The 24,994-nt window shown below is 45.7% G+C and overlaps 1 protein-coding gene across 3 annotated transcripts in view; it reads right to left on the reverse strand.

The window, feature by feature from the left end:
- The window catches only part of lypd6 (LY6/PLAUR domain containing 6), a 223,063-nt gene extending 212,582 nt beyond the window's left edge, over nucleotides 1–10,481 (reverse strand). The window contains exon 1 of one of the 3 annotated variants that reach the window (XM_078227977.1): nucleotides 10,341–10,481. The gene's annotated coding sequence lies outside the window, so the exon portion shown is untranslated. The remainder of the gene's footprint in view (nucleotides 1–10,340) is intronic. The other 2 variants (XM_078227978.1, XM_078227981.1) reach the window with 2 other exon arrangements.
- Nucleotides 10,482–24,994: the final 14,513 nt, after the last annotated feature.

Raw genomic sequence — 24,994 nt, forward strand, 5'->3', positions numbered from 1 at the left:
GGGATTTTTTAAAAATTCATTTTGTGACATAGGTGTCGCTGGCCGGCCAGCATTTATTGCCCATTCCTCGTTTCCCGAGGGCAGTCGAGAGTCAATCACAAACCTGTGGCTCTGGAGTCACATGTAGTCCAGACCAGGAAAGGACGGTAGATTTCCTTCCCTACAGCACATTAGTGAACCAGATGGGATTTTCCAACAACCAACAATGGTTTCATGGTCATCAGTAGATTCTTAATTCCAGATTTTAAAAATTGAATTCAAATTCCACCATCTGTCGCGGTGGGATTCACACCTGGGTCCCCAGAACATTAGCTGAGTTTCTGGATTAACAGTCTAGCGATAATACGACTAGGCCATCGCCTAGTGAAGCAGGAAGAGAAGCCGTTGCAAATGACATGCTAGCTACAAAGAGATGGGTAAGAATGCAATCAAATGAGTGCAGTCCCCATAGCTGAATGGCCATGGAGGGGCATTCTGTAACTGACTACACAGTGCTGTCGTCAGCCATTGAACCACGGAACCATACAGAGCAGAAAGAGGCCATCGAGCACATCGAGTCTGCACCGACTCTCCGAAAGAGCATCCCCTCTGCTTTATTCCCTCGCATTTACCATGGCTAATCCACCTAACCTACATATCTTTGGACAGTGGAAGGAAACCAAAGCACCTGGAGGAATCCCACACAGACACAGGGAGAATGTGCGAACTCCACACAGATAGTCATCAGAGACCGGAATTGTGACCCGGGTCCCTGGCGCTGTGAGGCAGCAGTGCTAACCACTGTGCCACCGTGCTGCCCTGTAAAAGGTTGCAAACAGATCAAGAAGAATGAAGAGGAATAGTTTAACTTTGACATAGTTAGTCACAATGTCACCTGCGACTTTGATTAAAACCTGAAAAAAGGCAAAGGATAAAACAAAATGGACAGAGATCTAAGAAAGAATGGAAAGATTTGTGCATACATATATATATATCCAAATATTTATGGATATATAAAATCTGAAAATGGTCATGCTTGCTGGATGCCAATCATCATAACGTCAAAGTGTTGTTGCAGAACCTCTTCAGGTCAGCATCCTTAACCAGTCGTCAGTCTATTATAAAGTCTAGGGTGAGCCAGTCCACTGCCAATTCCTAATTCTGTAGTGTTCAGCTTCATTTACAATCCCTTCATTCATGAAACAACCCACACCAGCTATCTCATTTCTGGATTTGTTGATCATTTTTCCATAGAAACAAGAAACAGGAGGAGGCCATTCGGCCCTTCGAGCCTGCTCCGCCATTCATTTTGATCATGGCTGATCATCAAATTCAATATCCTGATCCCGTCATCCCCCCCCCATATCCCTTGCGACTTTAGCCCCAAGAGCTATCTCTAATTTCTTCCTGAAATCACACAGAGAGAGAAGATTGGGGGGCATAGGGGGTCTATAGTGCTGAAATAACTTACTTTTAAGATTTGGATCTTAAACAGAATCATAGAATCCCTGCAGTGCTGAAGGAGGCCATTCGGCCCATTGAGTCTGCACCGACCACAATCCCACCCATGCCCCATTCCCATAACCCCTAATATTTACCCTGCTCATCCCCCTGACACTCGGGTCAATTTAGCATAGCCAATCAACCTAACCCGCACATCTTTGGAGTGTGGGAAAAAACTGGAGGGCCCGGAGGAAACCCACATAGACACAGGGAGAACGTGAAAACTCCACACAGACAATAACCTGAGGCTGGAATTGAACCCGGGTCCCTGGCGCTGTGAGGTAGCAGTGCCAACCACTGTGCCACCGTGCCGCCTAAGTTGTCTAACTTGTCTAAGTTTTTCTAAAAACACAGAAGAATGATGTTTAAAATGCAAATAAGCTTTGGGGAAGTTGTTTCCCCAAAGCTTATAAACAAAAAGCAATTCATTTGCCTGTTTTTGGTAATTGATAAGTCTCTCACACCCAATGTGTTGGGACAACCCTGGTCTCGGGCGTTTGCTCGGAGTTGGCTGGTGCCTTCCCTCCTTTCAGATTGTGAAATATGAACAGGGACGCACTTGGATTTCGAAGCAAAAAGCTGAAAAGTCAGGATTTAGCCAGACTGGAAGATACAGGTTGTGATTACAGTCACTTTGCTTCAGTCACACAAGATGACCCACAGCTGCGGTAAGATGCAACATGTTCAGTATTTTATGTTACTACAGAGAAGTTGCACTGATTAAATTAGGTAAACCCAATGGTAAACACACTGACATAGGGCCGGAATTCTCTGGCCGTTCACTGCCAGCGAGAATGGAGAATTTGGCGTTCTGCGAAATCTCCATTCACTGGAACAGGACTGGAGAATCCAGCCATGGGCGAGGTATAGAATCCGGCCACAGTTGCTTGCTATGAAACAAAGCAGCTGAATGATTTTATCTCACCTTATTTTACCAAGTATTCTCTTCCAAAAGACCAGAGAGACACACTGTGAAAAGGCATGAATATCCAATTCAAAAGGGGCTACAGTTGTTGTTGATATGGATGATGCAGTTGAAGAGTTAGATATTGGGTAGTGTCGGCCTATCCTACATATGAGAGACTCAGACAGGGATAACTAGCATGAATGTACTGAAGAAAGTACTTAACATTTGTAACACTAGCCTACAATAGGCATTGGATAACATTCAGACTTGTGGTGACAAATGATGAGTAATACATGACTAGCTGCAGCAAGAGAAAATTGGACAACCTCCCACAACTCACCATTGCTGAGCCCGCTACCACTCAGGGAGGAGGCCACCACTGACCACTTATCTGGACCAACCACAATCATGAGAGCAGGGCAGAGTCTGGCTATTCAGCCACGAGCAACTCCCTCCTGGACACTCGGAGCATTTCTATCAGCTATAGGTTCTAGGTTCAAGACCAATTTACTACTCGCCACTTGGCTAAACACTGCTGCCTCACAGCTCCAGGGACCCGGGTTCGATTCCTGGCTCGGGTCACTGTCTGTGCGGAGTCTGCATGTTCTCCCTGTGTCTGCATGGGTTTCCTCCAGGTGCTCCGGTTTTCTCCCACAGTCCAAAGATGCGTGTGTTAGACTGATTAGTCATGCAAAATTGTCCCTTAGTGTCAGGGGGACTAACAGGGTAAATATGCAGGGTTACGGGATTAGGCCAGGGTGGGATTGTTGTTGGTGCAGGCTCAATGGACCAAATGGCCTCCTTCTGCACTGTATGGATTCTGTGATTCTATAAACGAGAATCGTAGCAACAACCATCATGAAATGCAACACCATCCAGACAAAGCAGTTCAGTTCACTGGCATCTTGCCGCTGGATTCAATATGTGCCTCCAGCACCGCCAGTGCTGTATGTACATTCTGCAGGATGTACTGCAGCAACTTGCCAAGGCTGCTTTGAGAGCACCTCCCATTCCCACAGCCTCTACCATCAAAAGAGCCAAAAGCAACAATATCATGGGAACACCATCACAAATCACACAGTATCCTGACTTAACATTTACACTGGTCGCTCCTTCAGCATGACTGAATCAGAATTCTGAAATTGTCCAAAGTGCCCACTCTGAAATTGTCCACTCTGCTTTCTGAACTCATGAATAATTAATAACAGCCAGAAACAAAAACAAAAATCTAATCTGCGTGCAGAATAAATTCATCACATCGGCGTGAATCACATCAAATAAATCAGTCGTGACTGCTGCACTCATCAGTTATGCAGGCACCACTCTTGAGATGGTAATTTATGGAAAATAAGCCACCGTCACTTTATCTCTCCATTTTATGATTCTGTATGGAACTAATAACTATTCGTATACTTATTAATTGAATGCAATGATTTAACTGGGGCATTGGTATATGGTAAGATTCATCATATCATTTCCATCTTTTATCTCTCTCTTTTCAAAGGCAATTTGATTTTACCTTTAAGGCCGAGATCCTTTGGTATTCAATGAATTTGAAGATTTTCTTTCCAAAATGACCAGATTTACATATAGCTTTTCTGCTAATAGTAATACTGCTTGCTCTGAGATCTATTCTGGCTTAAATTGTGTCAAAATATCTATTTTTAAACTGTCAGGAAGCAACTATTTTTTTCCAACAGGATGACAGAATAATTTTGCATTTAAATATTGCTTTGATAATTATATGCCCCACGGCCCCGTGTGAAACTATGCCGTACAGAAATTAGAAGGTTCCTGGGGGAGGTTTCAGACTTGGTCCCACAGAAGAATAGTTTGTCAACCCTGAGGGGAGAACTTTAGGGCCGGAACCCTACCACCTCACCCACCACGGAATCGGAGCGGGCGAGGGTCCGACAACGGAAATCTCCATTGACCTCAGGCAGGAATTTCCAGGTTTAGGGCGGCAAGATGGCACAGTGGTTAGCACTGCTGTCTCACAGCACCAGGGACCCGGGTTCGATTCCCAGCTTGGGTCACTGTCTGCGTGGCGTTTGCACATTCTCCCCATGTCTGCATGGGTTCCCTCCGGGTGCTCCCATCTCCTCCCACAGTCCAAAGATGTGCGGGTTAGGTGGATTGGCCTTGCTAAATTGCCTTAGTGTCCCCGGATGTGTAGGTTAGAGGGATTAGCGAGGTAAATATGTGGGGTTATGGGATAGGGCCTGGGTGGGATTGTTGTCGGTGCAGACTCGATGAGTCGAATGGCTTTCTTCTGCACTGTAGAGATTCTATGAAATCCCATCCGACATGTCCAAACTTCCCCAACATTTAGAAAATCCTGAGTTATGTAGTTAAAATTTCCAATATGTACAGCCGGGGAACAAGGGTTGACTCTTAAATGCCCTCTGAAATTGGCTAGCAAGCCATAAGACCATAAGACAGGAGCAGAATTAGGCCATTTGGCCCATCCAGTCTGCTCCGTCATTCAATCAGGGCTGATATTTTTCTCATCTCCATTCTCCTGCCTTTTCCCCATAACCCCTGCTCCCCTTATTAATCAAGAACCTATCTATCTCTGTCTTAAAGACACTCAATGACCTGACCTACACAACTTTCTGTGGCAAAGGGTTCCACAGATTCACCACTCTCTGGCTGAAGAAATTCCTCCTCATCTCTGTTTCAAAGGATTGTCCCTTTAGCCTGAGGTTGTGCCCTCTGGTTCTAGTTTTTCCTACGAGTGGAAACATCCTCTCCACGTCCACTCTATCCAGGCCTCACAGTGTCCTGTAAGTTTCAATAACGTCCTCTTAAGCCACTCAGTTGTATCAAATTGCTGCAAAGTCAAACAGGAATGAAACTGGATGGACCACCTGGCATCAACGTAGGAACCAGAAACTACAATAACACACGCAGCCTTGGTGAACCTGCAACGTCCTCTTTACTAATTTCCAGGGCATTTTGCCAAAACTGGGAGCGTTGTTCCACAGACTAGTCAAGCAACAGCCTGACGTAGTTATATGTGTGGAACCATACTTTACAGATAATGTCACAGACAGCACCATCACCATTCCTGGGTAGATCCTGTCCCACTGACAGGGCAGACCCAGCAGAGATGGTATCACACTGGTATAAAGTCAAGCGGGATTGCTCTGGAAGTCCTCAACATTTACTGCAGAAAGTACCATGGCATCAACGCAAACATGAGCAAAGAAACCACCTCCTGGCCCCCCTTCGGCAGATGAGTCAGTATCCCGCCATGTTGATTACAAATTGGAAGAAGCACTGAGGGTAGCAATAACACAGAATGTACTCTGGGTGAAAAGGACTTCAAAGACCATCACCAAGAATAGCTCAGTGCAAAGAGCAAAGAACAAAAACAATTACAGCACATGAACAGGCCCTTCGGCTCTCCAAGCCTGCACCGACCATGCTGCCCCGACTTAACTAAAACCCACTACCCTTTCAGGGACCATGTCCCTCCATTCCCATTCTATCCATGCATTTGTCAAGACGCCCCTTAAAAGTCACTATCATATCCATTTCCACTTCCTCCCCTAGCAGCAGGTTCCAGGCACCCACCACTCTCTGTGTAAAAAACTTGCCTCACACATCTCCTTTAAACCTTGCCCCTCACACCTTAAACCTATGCCCCCTAGTAATCGACCCTTCCACCCTGGGAAAAAGCTTCTGACTATCCACTCTGTCCATGACCCTCATAATCTTGTAGACTTCTATTAGGTTGCCCCTCAACCCCTGTCGTTCCAATGAGAACAAACCAAGTTTCTCCAACCTCTCCGCATAGCTAATGCCCTCCATACCAGGCAACATCCTGGTAAATCTGGTATCACTACTGACTGAGCTGGCCAAGTCCTAAAGGACATAGCTGCTGCTGGACAGGGTCTGCTGCAGGTTTTGAGTGAATCAAGAGGGGGAAAACCTACCTGACTTTGTTCTCATCAATCTTCCTGCCACATCTGATAGGAGAGACCACTGCATATCCTTGTGGAGACAAAGTCCCACCTTCACCTTGAGGATACCCTCCATCGTGTTGTGTGGCACTACCACCATGCTAAAGGGGATAGATTTCAAACAAATCCAGCAACTCAAGACTGGGTATCCATGAGATGCTGTGGGCCATCATGTGCAACAGAATCATATGCAACCACAATCTATAACCTCATAAGAACCATAGAAAAGTTATAGCACAGAAGGGGGCCATTTGTCCCATTTTGTCCATGCCAGCCTGAGGACATCCAGGTGCCCTTTCTAACCCCACCTTCCTGCACCCGGTCCATAGTCCTGTAGCTTACAGCATTTCAGGTACATTTTAAAAGAGTTCAGGGTCTCTGCCTCCACCGCCAACTCAGGCAGTGAATTCCAGACGCCCACCACCCTCTGCGTAAAAAGGTTCTTCTCCATGTTCCCTCTACACCTACTGCCACTTATCTTGAATCTATGTCCCCTGGTTCTAGAATTCTCCACCAAGGGAAAACAATTTAATCCTGTCCACTATATCTCTTCCCCTTCCAATTTTGCGCACCTCTATCGAGTCACTCCTCCAGCATACTCCCCCACTCTACCATCAACCCTGGTTCAATGAAGAGTGCAGGAAAGCATGTCAGGAGCAAATCCAGGCCTACCTAAAAATGGTGTGTCAACCTGGACTACTTGCATGCCAAACAGCAGAAGCAGAATACAATAAACAGAGCTAAGTGGCCCCATAATCAAAGATCTGATCTAAGCTCTGCAGTCCTTCCACATCCAGTCATGAATTGGTAGTGTACAATTTACCACAATTGAGAAGTCTCCATAAATATCCCCATCCTCAATGATGATTGGGGAGGAGTAAGCACACCCAGGCAAAAGACAAGGCTGAAGCATTTGCAACCATCTCAAATGATCCACCTCAGCCTCCTCCTGAAGTCTCCCACAGCACAGAAAGCAGTCAGTCTTCAGCCAATTCAATTCACTCCACGTGATATCAAGAAATGGCTGATGGCATTGAATACAACAAAGCCCAAAAGCCCTGACAGCATTCCTGCAATAGTACTGAAGACTTGTATTCCAAAACTAGCCATACCCCTAGCCAAGCTATTCCAGTACTGTTACAACATTGGCATCCACTTGATAATGTGGAAAATTGCCCAGGAATGACATCCACAAAAAGCAGGACAAATCCAACCCAGCTAATTACCGCTCATCATCAGCAAAGTGAGGGATGGAGTAGTCAAGTGGCACCTACTCAGCAACAGGCTGCATCCTAGCACTCAGTTTGAGTTCCAATAGAGCCACTCCACTTCTGACCTCATTACAGCCTTGGTTCAAACCTGGACAAAAGATCTAAACTCAGGAGGTGAGGTGAGAGTGAATGACCTTGACATCAAAGCAGCATTTTACCGGATGTGGCATCAAGGAGCCCAATATTGAAGTCAATAACAATCGGGGGCGGGGGAAACTTTGACTGGTTGGAGTCGATCATTCAAAAATATCATCTGAGTTCCAGGACGTCACTGCAGGAGTTCCTCAGGGCAGTGTCCCAGGCCCAGCCATCTTCAGCTATTTCCTCAATGACCATCCCTCCATCATAAGGCCAGAAGTGGCAATGTTGGCTGATGATTGCACCATGTTCAGCACCATTCGTGACTCCTCTGATACTGAAGCAGTCCATACCCATATACAGCAAGGCCTGGACAACATTCAAGCTTGGGTTAATAAGTGGTAAGTGGTTACACAAATGTCAGGCAATGACCATCTCAAACAAGAGAGAATCTAACCATCACCTCTTGACATGCAATAGCATTGCCATTGCTGAACCCCTCACCATCAACATCCTGGAGGTCACCATTGGTCAGAAACTGAACTGGTCCAGTCATATAAACACTGTTGCAACAAGAGTGGTCAGAGGCTGGAAATTCTGGGGACAGGAACTCACCTCCTGACTCCCCAAATCCTGTCCACTATTGACAAGGCTCAAGTCAGGACTGTGCTGGAATACTTTCCCAGACTCCAGAAGTTTAACCCCCGCAAAACAAAGCAGCCCGCTTGATTGTCACACCGTCCACCACCTTCAACGTTCACTCCCTCCACCAATGACACAGTTAGCAACCTCCAAACCTATGACCACTACCATCTAGAAAGAGAAGAGCAGCAGATACCTGAGAACACCTCCACCTGGAAATTCCCCTCTAAGTTACTCATCATCCTTACTTGGAAATATATCGCCATTCCTTCACTGGATCAAAATCCTAGAATTCTCTCCCCAAAAGCACTGTGGATGTAGCTACACCTCAGGAACCACAGCAGTTCAAGAAGGCAGCTCACCACCTCATTTTCATGGGCAACTGGGGATGGGCAATAAATGTTGGCCTAGTCATTGTCACATTGTCATTCTACAAATAAACTACTTTCCCCCTCTACTGTATAGCATGCCTACAGATATGAAAGTCTACACACTGTACACAGTGAAGGCATCTCACTGGAAGTGCAGGCTGGTACACCATATGCCTGTTCCAATGGTTCAGCCGAATTTTGGGATCAAATCATTAAGGGCGGAATTCTTCGGCCATGCTGGTCTAAAAGCCGGAAATTCCCATCCGACCATCAATGACATTACACATTCTCCGCAACCCACCCGCTAAAATTCCAGTGGCGGGCGGGATAGGAGGATTCCAGCCTAATTCTGTTTCTCTGTCCACAGATATGCCAGACCTGCTGAGCTGTCCCAGAATTTTCTGTTTTATTTCAGAGCTCCACGATCCTCAGTATTTTGTTTTTATTTTATTCACTTCCCCTGCGATCTGATGACCAAACAATTCTCCTCCTGTCTCTTACCAGCATCGCTCCATCCAGCAAAGCAACAAAAAATAGCTTGAATGAGCATTTACCTCAATTCCAACTGAGGATGTTAAAACGCTGATGTTTTTGCATACACAAAGGTGCATTTCAGCCTGTTCTCTCAACACCTTATTCAGTCAGAGGTGATCAGGTGCTACATAAATGCCAATGTTATCAGCCTGTGAGCTGCATTGTCATCACAAACTTAATATAAACGTATAATTTGGGGATATAGATGCATTTCCAATACTCAATTAAATACACAAGTATTGGGCTTTTGCTTGTACAAGATTTACCAATCGTTATATACACATCTCAAAACCCCTGCATCTACATATTTACACAATAGTTCCAATCATAACCTGTGCAGGTTACCCAATTATTTGTAATTCAGTTGAATTATTTTTTTCCCCGATTTTAAGTTTATTTACTAGTGTCACAAGTAGGCTTACGTTGACACTGCAATTAAGTTACTGTGAAAATCCTGGGGTCGCCACACTCCACTACCTGTTTGGGTACACTGAGGGAGAATTTAGCATGGCCAACCAGCACGTCTTTCGGACTGTGGGAGGAAACCACAGCACCCGGACGAAACCCACACCGACACGGGGAGAATGTGCAGACTCCGCACAGACAGTGACCCAAGCCAGGAATTGAACCTGGGTCCCTGGTGCTGTGAGGCAGCAATGCTAACCACTGTGCCGCCTCTCATAGACTCAAGAGTTTAAAGTTTCTGCAGAGAAGCTCCCTCCAGGGAGCTGAATTTTCCATCCCAGCCCCTCACACCCCCGTGTCCAGCACCCCCAGCCCCGGGGCTGAAGGGCTCTTTCAGCCCTTGTGGGTCGTTCAGAACTCAATCCCTGACCCACTGCATCCCATTCCTGCTTTAATTCCAATCCCTGGGAAGAGTCGCTCCTCACGGAGCCCAGGTTTACATTACAGTCGTTGCTTTCCGTATGAATCATGAACGTTACTCAATTACAAATCCCGTAGAAAATTAACGCCGGAGATCAAGAGCAGTTCAGCACTAGACCATGGGATGGCATAAGTGAACACATAAAGTGGGCAGCAATGTACACAGAACTTTATTTTAGGGGAAAAGAAAGATTTTTTTTACCTGCCCGGTGGGTAGTCCACGTCAACGACAAACTTTAGCCGATGTTATCCAAACAGTGGTTGCAAAGCCCACTGCGAAGGCTGCAAAGGCAGCAGTGAATGGGCTCCCTGTTCTAAGGACTCCAAAACAGATCAGGTATCTGATCTCTCCACCCCTTCGGGGCGGGGTTAACCAGGCATTACATCAGTTCAATCCGGAGGAAAGTGTGACAGAGGAATATCATTGTCAGCTTTCAACTTCAACCTGCAGACTTGTAAATAAGATCAGTTTCAATCAGTATGCTATATTGCCCCACCTATTGCACTGAACAGTTCTGCTTCAGACATCGGCTGCATCCCTTCAGTACAGGAGGTCCAATATCACTCCTTACTGCAGGATTGGGATCGGTTAGATTAGCTGGCAAGTAGCATAGAAAATAGAAGCAGGAGAAGGCCATTCGGCACTTCGAGCCTGCTCCACCCTTCATTATGATCCTGGCTGATCATCAAATTCAATATCCTGATCCCACCTTCTTCACCCTCCCCCCCGCCCCCCCCCACCATATCCCTTGATCCCTTTAGCCCCAAGAGCTATATCTACTTTCTTCTTGAAATCACACAATGTTTTGGCCTCAATTACTTTCTGTGGGAGTGAATTCCACACATTCACCACCCTCTGGGTGAAGAAATTTCTCCTCACCTCAGTCCTAAAATGTTTACCCCTTATCCTCAAATTATGAGCACCAAAGTAGAATGTACAGGGTAAATGGTAGGACTCTGAAGAGTGCAGTTGAACAGAGGGATCTGGGAATACAGGTACAGAATTCCCTAAAAGTGACGTCACAGGTGGATAGGGTCGTAAAGAGTGCCTTTGGTACATTGGCCTTTATAAATCGGAGTATCAAGTATAAAAGTTGGTGTTATGGTAAGGTTATATAAGGCATTGGTGAGGCCGAATTTGGAGTATTGTGTACAGTTTTGGTCACCTAGTTACAGGATGTAAATAAGGTTGAAAGAGTGCAGAGAAGGTTCACAAGGATGTTGCCGGGACTTGAGAAGCTGAGTTACAGAGAGAGATTGAATAGATTGGGACTTTATTCCCTGGAGCGAAGACGAATGAGGGGAGATTTGATAGAGGTGTCTAAGATTTTGATGGGTATAGATAGAGTGAATGCAAGCAGGCTTTTTCCGCTGAGGCTAGGGTAGAAAAAAACCAGAGGGCATGGGCTAAGGGTGAAAGGAGAAAAGTTTAAAGGGAATATTAGGGGGGGCTTCTTCACGCAGAGAGTGGTGGGAGTGTGGAATGAGCTGCCGGATAAAGTGGTAAATGCGGGGTCACTTTTAACATTTAAGAAAAACTTGGACGGGTTCATGGATGAGAGGGGTGTGGAGGGATATGGTCCAAGTGCAGGTCAGTGGAACTAGGCAAAAAATGGTTCGGCACAGACAAGAAGGGCCAAAAGGCCTGTTTCTGAGCTGTAATTTTCTATGGTTCTAGTTCTGGACTCCCCCCCTCCCCCCCCCCCCCCCCCACCCCACCACCATTGGGAACATTCTTTCTAAACCTACCCTGTCTAACCCTGTTAGAATTATATAAATTTCTATGAGATCACCTCTTACTCTTCTAAACTCCAATGAATACAATCCTAACCGACTTAGTACAGAACGATGCCAGCATCATGGGTAAAATCCCTGGTTGTGAAAGTTTATGGACACTTGCTTCTCTGCTCGATGAGATGTGCTGTCCCTCAAATTATGTAACCAATTATCAATTGGAAATGGGGTCATGGCCCCTTAACTTGGGTTACTTAATCTAGGCTGTGGTACAAAGAGAGTGCTGTACCGTCAGAGGTGCTGCTCGAAGCAAGGGTGTGTCTGCCATGGAAGAGAATGACGTGGATTAGCTGTAAAGACTCGCATTCCAATCATTATTCATTATTCTGTAAATTGAGTTTGTGCTTTTATATGCCCTGTTTGTGAACAGAACTCCCACTCACCTGACGAAGGAGCAGCGCTTCGAAAGCTAGTGGCATTTGCTACCAAATAAACCTGTTGGACTTTAACCTGGTGTTGTTAGAACCTTACCATGGAAGAGAATCCCATGCCACTGTCCAATATCTTATTCCTTAACCAATTTTGTTGATTTGATTTGATTAATATTGTCATATGTGCTGGTATACAGTGAAAAGTATTGATTTTTATGTACTATACAGCATACTGTTCATAGAGTACATGGGGGTAAGGAAAGAAGAGGGTGCAGAATGTAATGTTACAGTCAAAGCTAGGGTGTAGAGAAAGATCAACTTAACATAGCGCAGATCCATTCAAAAGTCTGATGGCAGCAGAGAAGAAGCTTTTCTTGAGTCAGTTTGTACGTGACCTCAGACTTTTGTATCTTTTTCCTGAGGGAATAAGGTAGAGGAGAGTAATTGTCTAAACCTGTTCATCAGGATGGTGTCTTAGGCCATACAATGTTCAGCTACTTCATCAATTACCTTCCCTCAATCAAATGGTCAGAAGTGGGAATGTTCACTGATGATTGCACAACGTTCAACACCATTTGTGACTCCTCAGATACTGAAACAGTCAGTGTCCATTTGCAGCAAGATCTGTACAATATCCAGGCTTGGGCTGATAAGTGACAAGTAACAAAGTGCCAGCAATGACCATCTCCAACAGGAGAGGATTTAAACATCGCCCCTTGACATTTAATGGCATTACCATCACTGAATCCCCCACTATCAACATTCTGGGAGTTACCATTGACCAGAAACTGAACTGGGCTAGCCATATAAATACTGTGGCTACCAGAGCAGGTCAAAGTCTAGGAATCCTGCGGCAATTAACTCCCCTGACTCCCCAAAGCCTGTCCACCATCGACAAGACACAAGTCAGGAGCACAATGGAATACTCTCCACTTGCCTGGATGAGTACAGCTCCAACAACACCAAAGAAGCTCAATATCCAGGACAAAGCAGCCCAATTGATTGCTAGCCCTTCCACAAACATTCTATCCCTCCTACGAATAGCAGCAGCCATGTACACTATCCATAAGATGCACTGCAGGAATTCACCAAGGTTCCTTAGGCAGCACCTTCCAAACCCATGACCACCACCATCTAGAAGGACAAGAGCAGCACATATCTGGGAACACCACCACCTGGAAGTTGCCTTCCAAGTCACTCACCATCCTGACTTAGAAATATATCACTGTTCTTTCACTGTCGTTGGGTAAAAATCCTGAGGCGGCACGGTAGCACAGTGGTTAGCACTGCTGCTTCACAACTCCAGGGACCTGGGTTCGATTCCCGGCTTGGGTCACTGTCTGTGTGGAGTTTGCACATTCTCCTCGTGTCTGCGTGGGTTTTCTCCGGGTGCTCCGGTTTCCTCCCACAGTCCAAAGATGTGCGGGTTAGGTTGATTGGCCATGCTAAAAATTGCCCTTAGTGTCCTGAGATGTGTAGGTTAGAGGGATTAGTGGGTAAATATGTTGGGATATGGGGGTAGGGCCTGGGTGGGATTGTGGTCGGTGCAGACTCGATGGGCCGAATGGCCTCTTTCTGTACTGTCAGGTTTCTATGAATTTCTATGATTCCCTCTGTAACAGCACTGTGGGTGTACCTACTGTGGTTCAAGACCACCATCTTCTGAAGGGCAAGTAGGAATATACAATAAATGGCACTAGCAATGCTCACATCCTGTATATGAATTTTTAAAAATCCCTCCATCATTGACAGACAGTGGCAGCAATATATACCATCTGCAAGATGCACTGCGGCAACTCACTAAGGCTCCTTCAACTGCAACTTCCAAACGCAGGGTTTCTGCCTCTTAGAAAGACAAGGGCTGCAGTTGCATGGGAGCACCATCACCTGGATGTTCCCCTCCAAGCTACTCCCCATCCTGACTTGGAAATATATCACCATTCCTTTATTGTCACTGGATGAAAATCCAGGAACTCCCTCCCGAACAGCGCTGTGAGTGTACCTACACCACATAGACTGCAGCAGTTCAAGAAGGCAGCTCACCACCTTTTCAAGGACAATTAGGGATGGACAATAAATTCTGGACTAGCCAGTGACACACACATCCTGTGAAAGAATATAAAAAAATAATTGTTCTTGCTGTTTGTAAGATCTTGCTGTGACTGTGCTCAAATTGTCTGCTCTATTTACCTAGCAAACAACAATGTCTCCATTTCAAAAGGAATTTATTGGCTTAACCTGCTTTAGGACATAACGAAGACATGAAATGCAAGTTCTCTGTTTCTTAACCTTTGATGGTGCTGACTCATGCCTGTAAAATTCCACTCACCGGCTGCACTCTGGAACCTGTGCTTATTCTTCACGTGAGACCTAACCTGGCAACTGTTACCAGCCTACTTAACTGAGGAGAAACTATTGCACTGGAATCTCAGTCTGAATCTGAACTCATCTGATGCCGACACACGCACATTTTCTCCAGCGAGCTGGTCCATCGAAGGGCCTGCTTATTTACTTACACCAGTTTGGTTGCTAGAAGATATATTTGTTCCAAGGGCTTTAACTGCCAAAACAAAATTGCATAGAACAAGTTTGCAATAAAAACAGAAACTATTAGCAGTTAAGGCAGCTTCCACAGAGAGAAAGTTAACTTCCAGGTCTCTGACCTTTCCTCAAGACAAATTGTGTTGGGATAGTCATATCATTCACTTGATCTGCTGGGAATAAACTTGTCCCTACAACCATCATTGAATCACCAATATTAGCATCTTAAGAGTCCTAGAATGATAGGACACAGACTGCCATTCGGCCCATCTATGAGGGTTCCTGGGCAGAGCTATCCAGTTAATGTCATTAGCCTTGTGTTTGTTTTTCTTTTCAAATGTTTATCCAATTCTCTTTTGACCATTACTACTGAACTTGCTGCCATCACTCCTTCAAGCAGTGCATTCCAGATTACAGCAGCTGAGTGACTATCTTGTCCCTCTTAAAATTCTAATTCACATCCTAATTTACTCCCAGAGAAACAGGCCCTCCCTTCAGAGAGATACAGCAGAATGTCTGGCCCATAAATGCCTTCATGGTGTTGAACAGGCATGCATTGTTATTAGCCAAGCAGAGAGGGACTTGTCCTGATATGGTACCTCTGCCTAATTGTATAATGTTAGGGCCAAGGAATGCAATGTCACACACCATGCAATTAAATGGTCTTCATTGAAATGAGTGGGAAACTAATCACAAAACACAGTCACTTAGTTTAAATAAGAACATAAGAACTAGGCGCAGGAGTAGGCCATCTGGTCCTTCGAGCCTGCTCCGCCATTCAATAAGATAGTTTAACAATGATTTTCTGTGGAGTTTCTTAATGATATTGCTGCATGTTCCCTGATTCAAAATTCTTAGTGATGTGCATATGTGTATGTATGAATTAACTCCTTCCACCACTGTTGCACAGTGGCATCTACAAGTGAGCAGCACAATGGCACAGTGGTTATCGCTGCTGCCTCACAGCCAGGGACCCAGGTTCAATTCCAGCCTTGGATGATTGTGTGGAATTTGCACGTTCTTCCCGTATCTGCGTGGGTTTCCTCTGGGTGCTCCAGTTTCCTCCCACAGTCCAAAGGTGTGCAGGTGAGGTGGATTGGCCATGTTAAATTGCTCCTTGGTGTTTCAACTTGTGTAGGTTAGTGGGGTAAATACGTGGGGCTACGAGAAAGGCCCTGGGTGGGATCCTCTGTCAGAGAGTTGGTGCAGACTCGATGGGCCAAATGGCCTCCTTCTGCACTGTAGGGATTCTATAATTCTAAGATACATATATGAATCCTTTAGAAAGGAAAGAACCATAATATTTGATTCAAGAAATGGGATATAATCTGGGTCTTCAGACTCCCCACTCCCTTTGTTAAAATGGAACATCCCACTACTCTGGCTCAATACCATAACCTATCATTGACAAAACAAGTTTAGATATCAATTGCAATGCTTTTGAAGTAAAGTCATTCAAAAGGGCATCATTGAACCTCCAGGCAAGTATCCAGACAAGGAAATATGTTTGGGTGATGCTTCAAACTCTTACATTGAATCTTTCTTTTTGATTTGATTTGATTTATTATTGTCACATGTATTTACATACAGTGAAAAGTATTGTTTCTTGTGCGCTATTCAGACAAATCATACCGTTCATAGAGAAGGAAATGAGAGAGTGCAGAATGTAGTGTTACAGTCATAGCTAGGGTGTAGAGAAAGGTCAACTTAATGTGAGGTAGGTCCATTCAAAAGTCTGATGGCAGCTGGGAAGAAGCTGTCCTTGAGTTGGTTGGTACGTGACCTCAGACTTTTGTATCTTTTTCCCGATGAAAGAAGGTGGAAGAGGGAATGTCCAGGGTGCGTGGGGTCCTTAATTATGCCAGCTGCTTTGCCGAGGCAGTGGGAAGTGTACTCAGATTCAATGGATGGGAGACTGGTTTGCATGATGGATTGGGCTACATTCACGACCTTTTGTAGTGTCTTGTGGTCTTGGGCAGAGCAGGAGCCATACCAAGCTGTGATACAACTTGAAAGAATACTTTCTATGGTGCATTCAGTAAGATGTGGAGATGCCGGCGTTGGACTGGGGTAAACACAGTAAGAAGTTTAACAACACCAGGTTAAAGTCCAACAGGTTTATTTGGTAGCAAAAGCCACACAAGCTTTCGGAGCTCCAACCCCCTTCTTCAGGAGAGTGGGAATTCAGAATTCCCACTCACCTGAAGAAGGGGCTTGGAGCTCCAAAAGCTTGTGTGGCTTTTGCTACCAAATAAACCTGTTGGACTTTAACCTGGTGTTGTTAAACTTCTTACTGCATTCAGTAAGAACATGGCAGAAACTTGATGAACAGGGATTTGGATATGACCATTTATTTTACGTAACAGCTCTAAAATAGCAAAATATCCCAAAGTGCTTCACAGAGAATAAATGTTTTAAAGTTTATTTATTAATGTTCATTAACACTGCAATGAAGTTACTGTTTAAATCCTCTAATTGCCACACTTCTGTTCAGGTAGACCGATGGAGAATTTAGCATGGTCAATACACCTAACCAGCACGTCTTTCCAATTGTGGGAGGAAACCGGATCACCCGTTGTAAACCCATGCAGACACGGGGAGAATATGGTAACCTGTCTTCTGAGGATCTGGATCAGCAAAGAGGAAAAGCCAAGCTGTGTCACCTGATATTAAGACACCAACATCCATTCTGCACACTGAAGGGGAATGATTGACTGGCCTGACACTCGGCTGTACTTTTTAGCCAGTGTGCTGCAACACTAAACTGTGTAATGGTGCTGCAGAGTGGCACAGAGGTAATGATCATAGAAGGAATCATAGAATACCTACAGTGCAGAAGGAGGCCATTCAGACCATCAAGTCTGCACCGACTCTGCAACAGTTCATCTTACCATGGCCCTATTCCCGTAACCCCACTATTTACCCAGCTAATCCCCTTGACCGCCGCACTTTTGGGCACTAAGGGGCAATTTAGCATGGCCAATCCACCAAACCTTCACATCTTTGGACTGTGGGAGGAAAATGGAGAACCTGGAGGAAACCCATGCAGACATGGGGAGAACGTGCAAACTCCACACAAACAGTAACCCAAGGCTCGGACTGAATCTGGGCACCTGACGCTGTGAGGCAACAGTGCTAACCACTATGCCACCGTGCCACCACCACTGCCCTCCCTTTTGTAATCATCTATTTAGCGCCACCACAACATTAGCATCACCAAAGAGGATGCACCATTACTCATCAGGATTGGAGGATTGCGGATGTGGTTCCTATTTTCAAGAAGGGGAATAGGGATAGCCCAGGAAATTACCGACCGGTGAGTCTAACCTCAGTGGTTGGTAAGCTGATGGAGAAGATCCTGAGGGACAAGATTTATGAGCATTTAGAGAGGTTTAGTATGCTCAAGAATACTCAGCATGGCATTGTCAAGGGCAGATCGTGCCTTACGAGCCTGGTGGAGTTCTTCAAAAATGTGACTAAATTCATTGACGAAGGGAAAGCGGTAGATGTGGTTTATATGGATTTTAGCAAGGTGTTGGATAAGGTCCCCCATGCAAGGCTTCTAGAAAAAGTGAGAGGGCATGGGATCCAAGGGGCTGCTGCCCTGTGGATCCAGAACTGGCTTGCCCAAAGGAGGCAGAGAGTGTGTATAGATGGGTCTTTTTCTAAATGGAGGTCGGTCACCAGTGGTGTGCCCCAGGGATCTGTTCTGGGTCCCTTGTTGTTTGTCATTTTCATAAATGACCTGGATGAGGAAGTGGAGGGATGGGTTGGTAAGTTTGCCGACGACACGAAGGTTGGTGGGGTTGTGGATAGTCTGGAGGGATGTCAGAAGTTACAGAGGGACATAGATAGGATGCAAGACTGGGCAGAGAAGTGGCAGATGGACTTCAACCCAGGTAAATGCATAGTGGTCCATTTTGGCAGGTCAAATGGGATGAAGGAGTACAATATAAAGGGAAAGAGTCTCAGTACTGTAGAGGATCAGAAGGACCTTGGGGTCCGGGTCCATAGGACTCTAAAATCAGCCCCGCAGGTGGAGGAGGTGGTTAAGAAGGCGTATGGTGTGCTGGCCTTTATCAATTGAGGGATTGAGTTTAGGAGTCCGGGGATAATGATGCAGCTTTATAAGACCCTCGTCAGACCCCACTTGGAGTACTGTGCTCAGTTCTGGTCGCCTCATTACAGGAAGGATGTGGAAAAGATTGAAAGGGTGCAGAGGAGATTTACAAGGATGTTGCCTGGATTGAGTGGCATGCCTTATGAGGATAGGCTGAGGGAGCTTGGTCTTTTCTCCTTGGAGAGATGTAGGATGAGAGGAGACCTAATAGAGGTGTATAAGATGTTGAGAGGCATAAATCGGGTGGACTCTCAGAGGCTTTTTCCCAGGGTGGAAATGGCTGCAATGAGAGGACACAGGTTTAAGGTGCTGGGGAGTAGGTACAGGGGAAATGTTAGGGGGAAGTTTTTCACACAGAGGGTGGTGGGCGAGTGGAATCGGCTGCCGTCAGTGGTGGTGGAGGCAAACTCAATAGGGTCTTTTAAGAGACTCCTGGATGAGTACATGGGACTTAATAGGATGGAGGGTTATAGGTAGGCCTAAAAGGTAGGGATATGTTCGGCACAACTTGTGGGGCCGAAGGGCCTGTTTTGTGCTGTAGTTTTCTATGTTTCCAGGTTTCATGGCTGCACCCACAATTCATTTCCCGACAAACCAGCCCACCACTTTAACAAAGATAAAAGGAGGAGTAGGCCATTTGGCCATTCAAGCCTACTCCACTATTCATTGTGATCATGGCTAATCATTCAACTCAGTAACCCGTTCCTGCTTTCCCCTTTTATCCTTTAATCCCGTTAGCCCCAAGAGCTATATCTAACTCCTTCTTGAAAACATACTGATTGGACATCTCTGGCTGTTTACGTCCCAACGCCACTGCTGCCAGTGAGAATGGAGAAATCAACGCTCAGCCAAATCTTCATTCACTGCAGCGGGACTGGAGAATCCCAGGTGTGGGCAAGGTCAGAGAATCTGGCCCACAATGTTTTGGCCTCAACTGAGCTTTGGTGAAAATTTCTGACACCTTTTAAAATTCACCGAAGGCTTTCTAAGTATTTGTTGCTCTCCCTGTGACACCTCCTCATTCCTTTAAAATTAATTTACAAATAACTTTCTCCTCCTGACAATAGGAGGACCATGAGACTGGCATTGTAGTTGTACCTACTCACACCATCACCTTTTCAAGGGTTGGGCAACAAATGCTGGCCTCGCCAGCAAAGCTCACATCCTATAAAAGAATGAATAAATAAAACACCCACCTGAGTTCACCACTGGAGTTGTGATTAAATTTGTAAATGAATTAAACAAGAAAACTGAGTGCTATTAGCACTTGGGAGTTTAGTGAATCTTGAAGCAGTGGAAATAAAATTAAAACTGTTTTATATCTGAGGAGAAAAACTGCCCCAATTTGTACTTTACAGAAATTAGAGCAGCACGCTGGCACAGTGGTTAGCACTGCTGCCTCACAGCATCAGGGACCCGTGTTCGATTCCCAGCTTGGGTCACTGTCTGTGTGGAGTTTGCACGTTCTCCCCGTGTCTGTGTGGGTTTCCTCCGGGTGCTCCGGCTTCCCCCCACAGTCCAGAGATGTGCGGGTTAGGCCATGCCAAATGGCCTTTAGAGTCAGGAGGACTAGCTAGGGTAAATGCATGGGGTTATGGGGATAGGGCCTGGGTGGGATTGTGGTTGGCGCAGACTCGATGGGCCGAATGGCCTCCTTCTGCACTGTGGGAATCTACGATTGGCAGATCTTCCATGGTATTGATGAGAATTTGGATTATTCTCTCTCTTAAAGAGACAGGAGCATTCAGCTATATGTTACTGTGCTGCCAATGTAAAACTCTCTCTTTAAGGAGACAAGATGATGCCAGATTGAAAGTTTATTGCAAAACAGAACAAGGAAAGATTGCTAAGTTCATTTAGCATCAGTAAACATTCCGCCTCTGCGCCAATTAGTTTTTGTCGCTGTAGGGATTTTCTTTGCACATTGCGAATGATTGTTCCTCTTTAGTAAGTGTGAATTTGTGAATTGACAGGTATAATCAGCAAAATGCTCATATTCATACAGAGTATATACACACACATGAAAACTTCAATTTGCACTGCTAAGTATAGGGATTTGCTATTTTACAAGCACATGAGAATTATATCTTGTAAATCCACTGAGTGCAGGTGTGTTCCTCTTTAACACCACAATTGTAGTTTTATGTGAGGGTGGAACGTTGGGATAGGCCGCATTCATATAGGAAAAACTCCTGGTGGGATTCCCTGCCTCATTGATGAAGTTGGCTGCTGGTGTCCAGTGAAAATCCAACTCCCCAAGGACCAGTGTAAGAACAGTGCAGCTCAGATTGGCTTCAGGCAATGAAATTGCCTGTGAAGAGTGAAGTCCTTCAGGTCTAACAAGACTGGAAAAGAGCACACCCTGGGCGGAATTCTCCCACTCCGCCTGTGGCAGAAGTGAAGAATCTAGCAGGAACCAAAATGTCAGAAACCCACCTATGTAAAATCACATTGCAATTCTCAGGATGGGAGGTTAATGGCGGGTCAAGCACCTTGTTGGCTGGTGGGGTGAATCCCATTTGCATTCACTTGCATCTCATGAATGCTCATTTAAGGGTGGCACAGTGGTTAGCACTGCTGCCTCACAGCGCCAGGCAGCCGGGTTCAATTCACGGCTTGGGTCACTGTGTGAAGTTTGCACATTCTCCCCGTGTCTGCGTGGGTTTCCTCCGGGTGCTCCAGTTTCCTCCCACGGTGCAAAGATGCGAAGGTTAGGGGGATTGGCCATGCTAAATTGATCCTTAGTGTCAGGGGGACCAGCTAGGGTAAATACGGGAGCTTACGGGAATAAGCCCTCAGTGCGGACTCAATGGACTGAATGACCTGCTTCTGCACTGTAGGAATTCTATGATTCTATGGAAGCAACTGCCCGTCAACATCCCATCAGGCCTTCCAATCTTATATCGCGCCTGCATGAAATTACATTGATCTAAAATCCAATTGCTCATGAGTGGTGCAGACAAGGCCACCACCCTCTGTTCACAAGAGACTTCGAGGTGAGTGCAACAATTTTTTGCCATAGTACTGTGCTGCTCCTGGTGTGCTCTAACCCCCATCTCCATGCCAAGCTGGTCTTCATGGACAACACTGTGCTTCTGGACCCATGGACCCGCCTGTGTCACCCAGTTGGATCAGCACTGTGCCTAGGATTGGGGAGTACAGGGGACTCTTTCCCCCCTGGTGTCCCACACCAGTGTCTATCTGGACAGGACTGTGCTGTGGAACTCAGGCAGCCTCCGCAACAAAGATCTGAATTTCGACCGGGGGTGGAGTGCGAGGTGTGACCAGGGGGTCATCTGACAAAGTCAAGAGGGTAATATGGAAGGAGGGCTGTTCAAGGAGGTTGAGGGAAGGGCAAGGGCTCATGATGGCAAGCTGAGGGGCAAGGAGGTGGATGAAAAGGATGAACAATGGAAGGCAAAGGGAAGGCCGAGAGGAGGAATGCTGGACCCCAGCAAGTCTGCATGAAAAGTTCAAACTAAAATGGGGTCAAAGGGATATCACATTGCTTACTGGAAGGGGGTGGATGAAGACTCCAGGGTAGAAATCCAAGTAGGGCATGGGAGCCTTGAAGGTGATGGGCTTGGAGGAGGGTGGTTGAATCGAGAAACAGACTTCATCTTCCGGCTGCTAGCCTTTTTCCTCTGGGTTGCTGACATGTTGCATGGTCTGGTGGGCTGGAGAGGAGTGATATGAGTGTGCTGGACTGGTGTTTAAATATGGTGCCAGGGAGCTCTCCAGGTGACTCAGAGGCGAACTTGCTTGTGCATAATTAAAGAGGTTCCAAAAGCAGAATCTGGTGTGGGATCCTGCCATTCTGCTCAGCAGGAAAGTCACCGCTGGAATCAGCTGTCACCGCCCTTAGTCTCAAAATGGGAAAATTCTACCCCCGATCCTACATAAACTGCAACAGTTGGGCAGAAAAAAGCTGATTAAAAAAATGACATATTTTGGACAATGTGTCATGAATAAAGTGGTTGAGTTACAGTTTTCATCAAAAAGCAAACTGGGTTTTGTAATATGATCCCAAAACACCAATAAAGATCTTAAAATCGAGTGTAACCAAAAGGAATTGCTCTTATTGCCTTGAAGCAGTAGTCTCATTTTTCTGCTGCAGTTATATTTTGAATCGTCCCATTGAGTCACCCCGAGAAGCTGCTCATTGCCATTCTGAGTTTTGAATGGATGGTTTTCCCAGGGGTAGGTAAGCAGTGGGGAGATGATGGGACATGAAAGTCGGGTGGGGGAAGTTGCAGCAGTAGAGAATAGTGAGCGGCAAAGAGAGCTGGAGTCAAATGAAGGTAGCAAACAATCATTCATTCTCCTCCCGTGACATTTTACAAAAGGGCATACCGTGGTTATATTGTAACTCTACACTGGCTATTATTATAGTACAAATGCAGAAAGCATGTTAAGAATCCCCAGGTAGTTTTGGGCAAGCCCTTTCCAAGCACTAGCCAATGAAAGCCTTGGCTAATTGGCTAATGGGTAGGATGATGTGGAGATGCTGGCGTTGGACTGAAGTAAGCACAGTAAGAAGTCTCACAACACCAGGTTAACTTTAACCTGGTGTGAGACTTCTTAATGGGTAGAAAACAGCAAGTGGGGATAAGGGGTTCTTTTTCAGGTGCTGGTTAGGTGCATTGGCCATGCTAAATTCTCCCTCAGTGCACCTGAACAGGCACCGGAGTGTGGCGACAAGGGGGATTTTCACAGTAACTTCATTGCAGCGTTAATGCAAGCCTACTTATGACACTAATAAATGAACTTTAAACTTATCCAAACATCTGCAATCAGGTGATTATTGCTTGCTTGCTGCTTGCTTGCCACGAATGCTAGTAATCCGAAATATACACAGAAAATGCTATAAATATTCAACATGTCAGGCAGCATCTATGGAAGGAAAAATAAAGATAATGGCACCTTTCAACAGAATTATAGACCGGTTAGTCTTACTTTGGTGGTTGGTAAATTGATGGAAAAGGTCCTTAGGGATGGGATTTACGACCATTTAGAAAGACGCGGATTAATCCGGGATAGTCAGCACGGATTCGTGAAGGGCAAGTCGTGCCTCACAAATTTGATTGAATTTTTTGAGGAGGTAACTAAGTGTGTTGATGAAGGTAGGGCAGTTGATGTCATATACATGGATTTTAGTAAGGCGTTTGATAAGGTCCCCCATGGTCGGCTTATGATGAAAGTGAGGAGGTGTGGGATAGAGGGAAAGTTGGCCGATTGGATAAGTAACTGGCTGTCTGATCGAAGACAGAGGGTGGTGGTGGATGGAAAATTTTCGGATTGGAGGCAGGTTGCTAGCAGAGCGCCGCAGGGATCAGTGCTTGGTCCTCTGCTCTTTGTGATTTTTATTAATGACTTAGAGGAGGGGGCTGAAGGGTGGATCAGTAAATTTGCTGATGACACCAAGATTGGTGGAGTAGTGGATGAGGTGGAGGGCTGTTGTAGGCTGCAAAGAGACATAGATAGGATGCAAAGCTGGGCTGAGAAATGGCAAATGGAGTTTAACCCTGAGAAATGTGAGGTGATTCATTTTGGTAGGACTAATTTAAATGTGGATTACAGGGTCAAAGGTAGGGTTCTGAAGACTGTGGAGCAACAGAGAGATCTTGGGGTCCATATCCACAGATCTCTAAAGGTTGCCACTCAAGTGGATAGAGCTGTGAAGAAGGCCTATAGTGTGTTAGCTTTTATTAACAGGGGGTTGGAGTTTAAGAGCCGTGGGGTTATGCTGCAACTGTACAGGACCTTGGTGAGACCACATTTGGAATATTGTGTGCAGTTCTGGTCACCTCACTATAAGAAGGATGTGGAAGCGCTGGAAAGAGTGCAGAGGAGATTTACCAGGATGCTGCCTGGTTTGGAGGGTAGGTCTTATGAGGAAAGCTTGAGGGAGCTAGGGCTGTTCTCTCTGGAGCGGAGGAGGCTGAGGGGAGACTTAATAGAGGTTTATAAAATGATGAAGGGGATAGATAGAGTGAACGTTCAAAGACTATTTCCTCGGGTGGATGGAGC

The sequence above is a fragment of the Mustelus asterias genome, chromosome 14 (genome assembly GCF_964213995.1).
Source record: "Mustelus asterias chromosome 14, sMusAst1.hap1.1, whole genome shotgun sequence".
Lineage (NCBI taxonomy): Eukaryota > Metazoa > Chordata > Chondrichthyes > Carcharhiniformes > Triakidae > Mustelus > Mustelus asterias.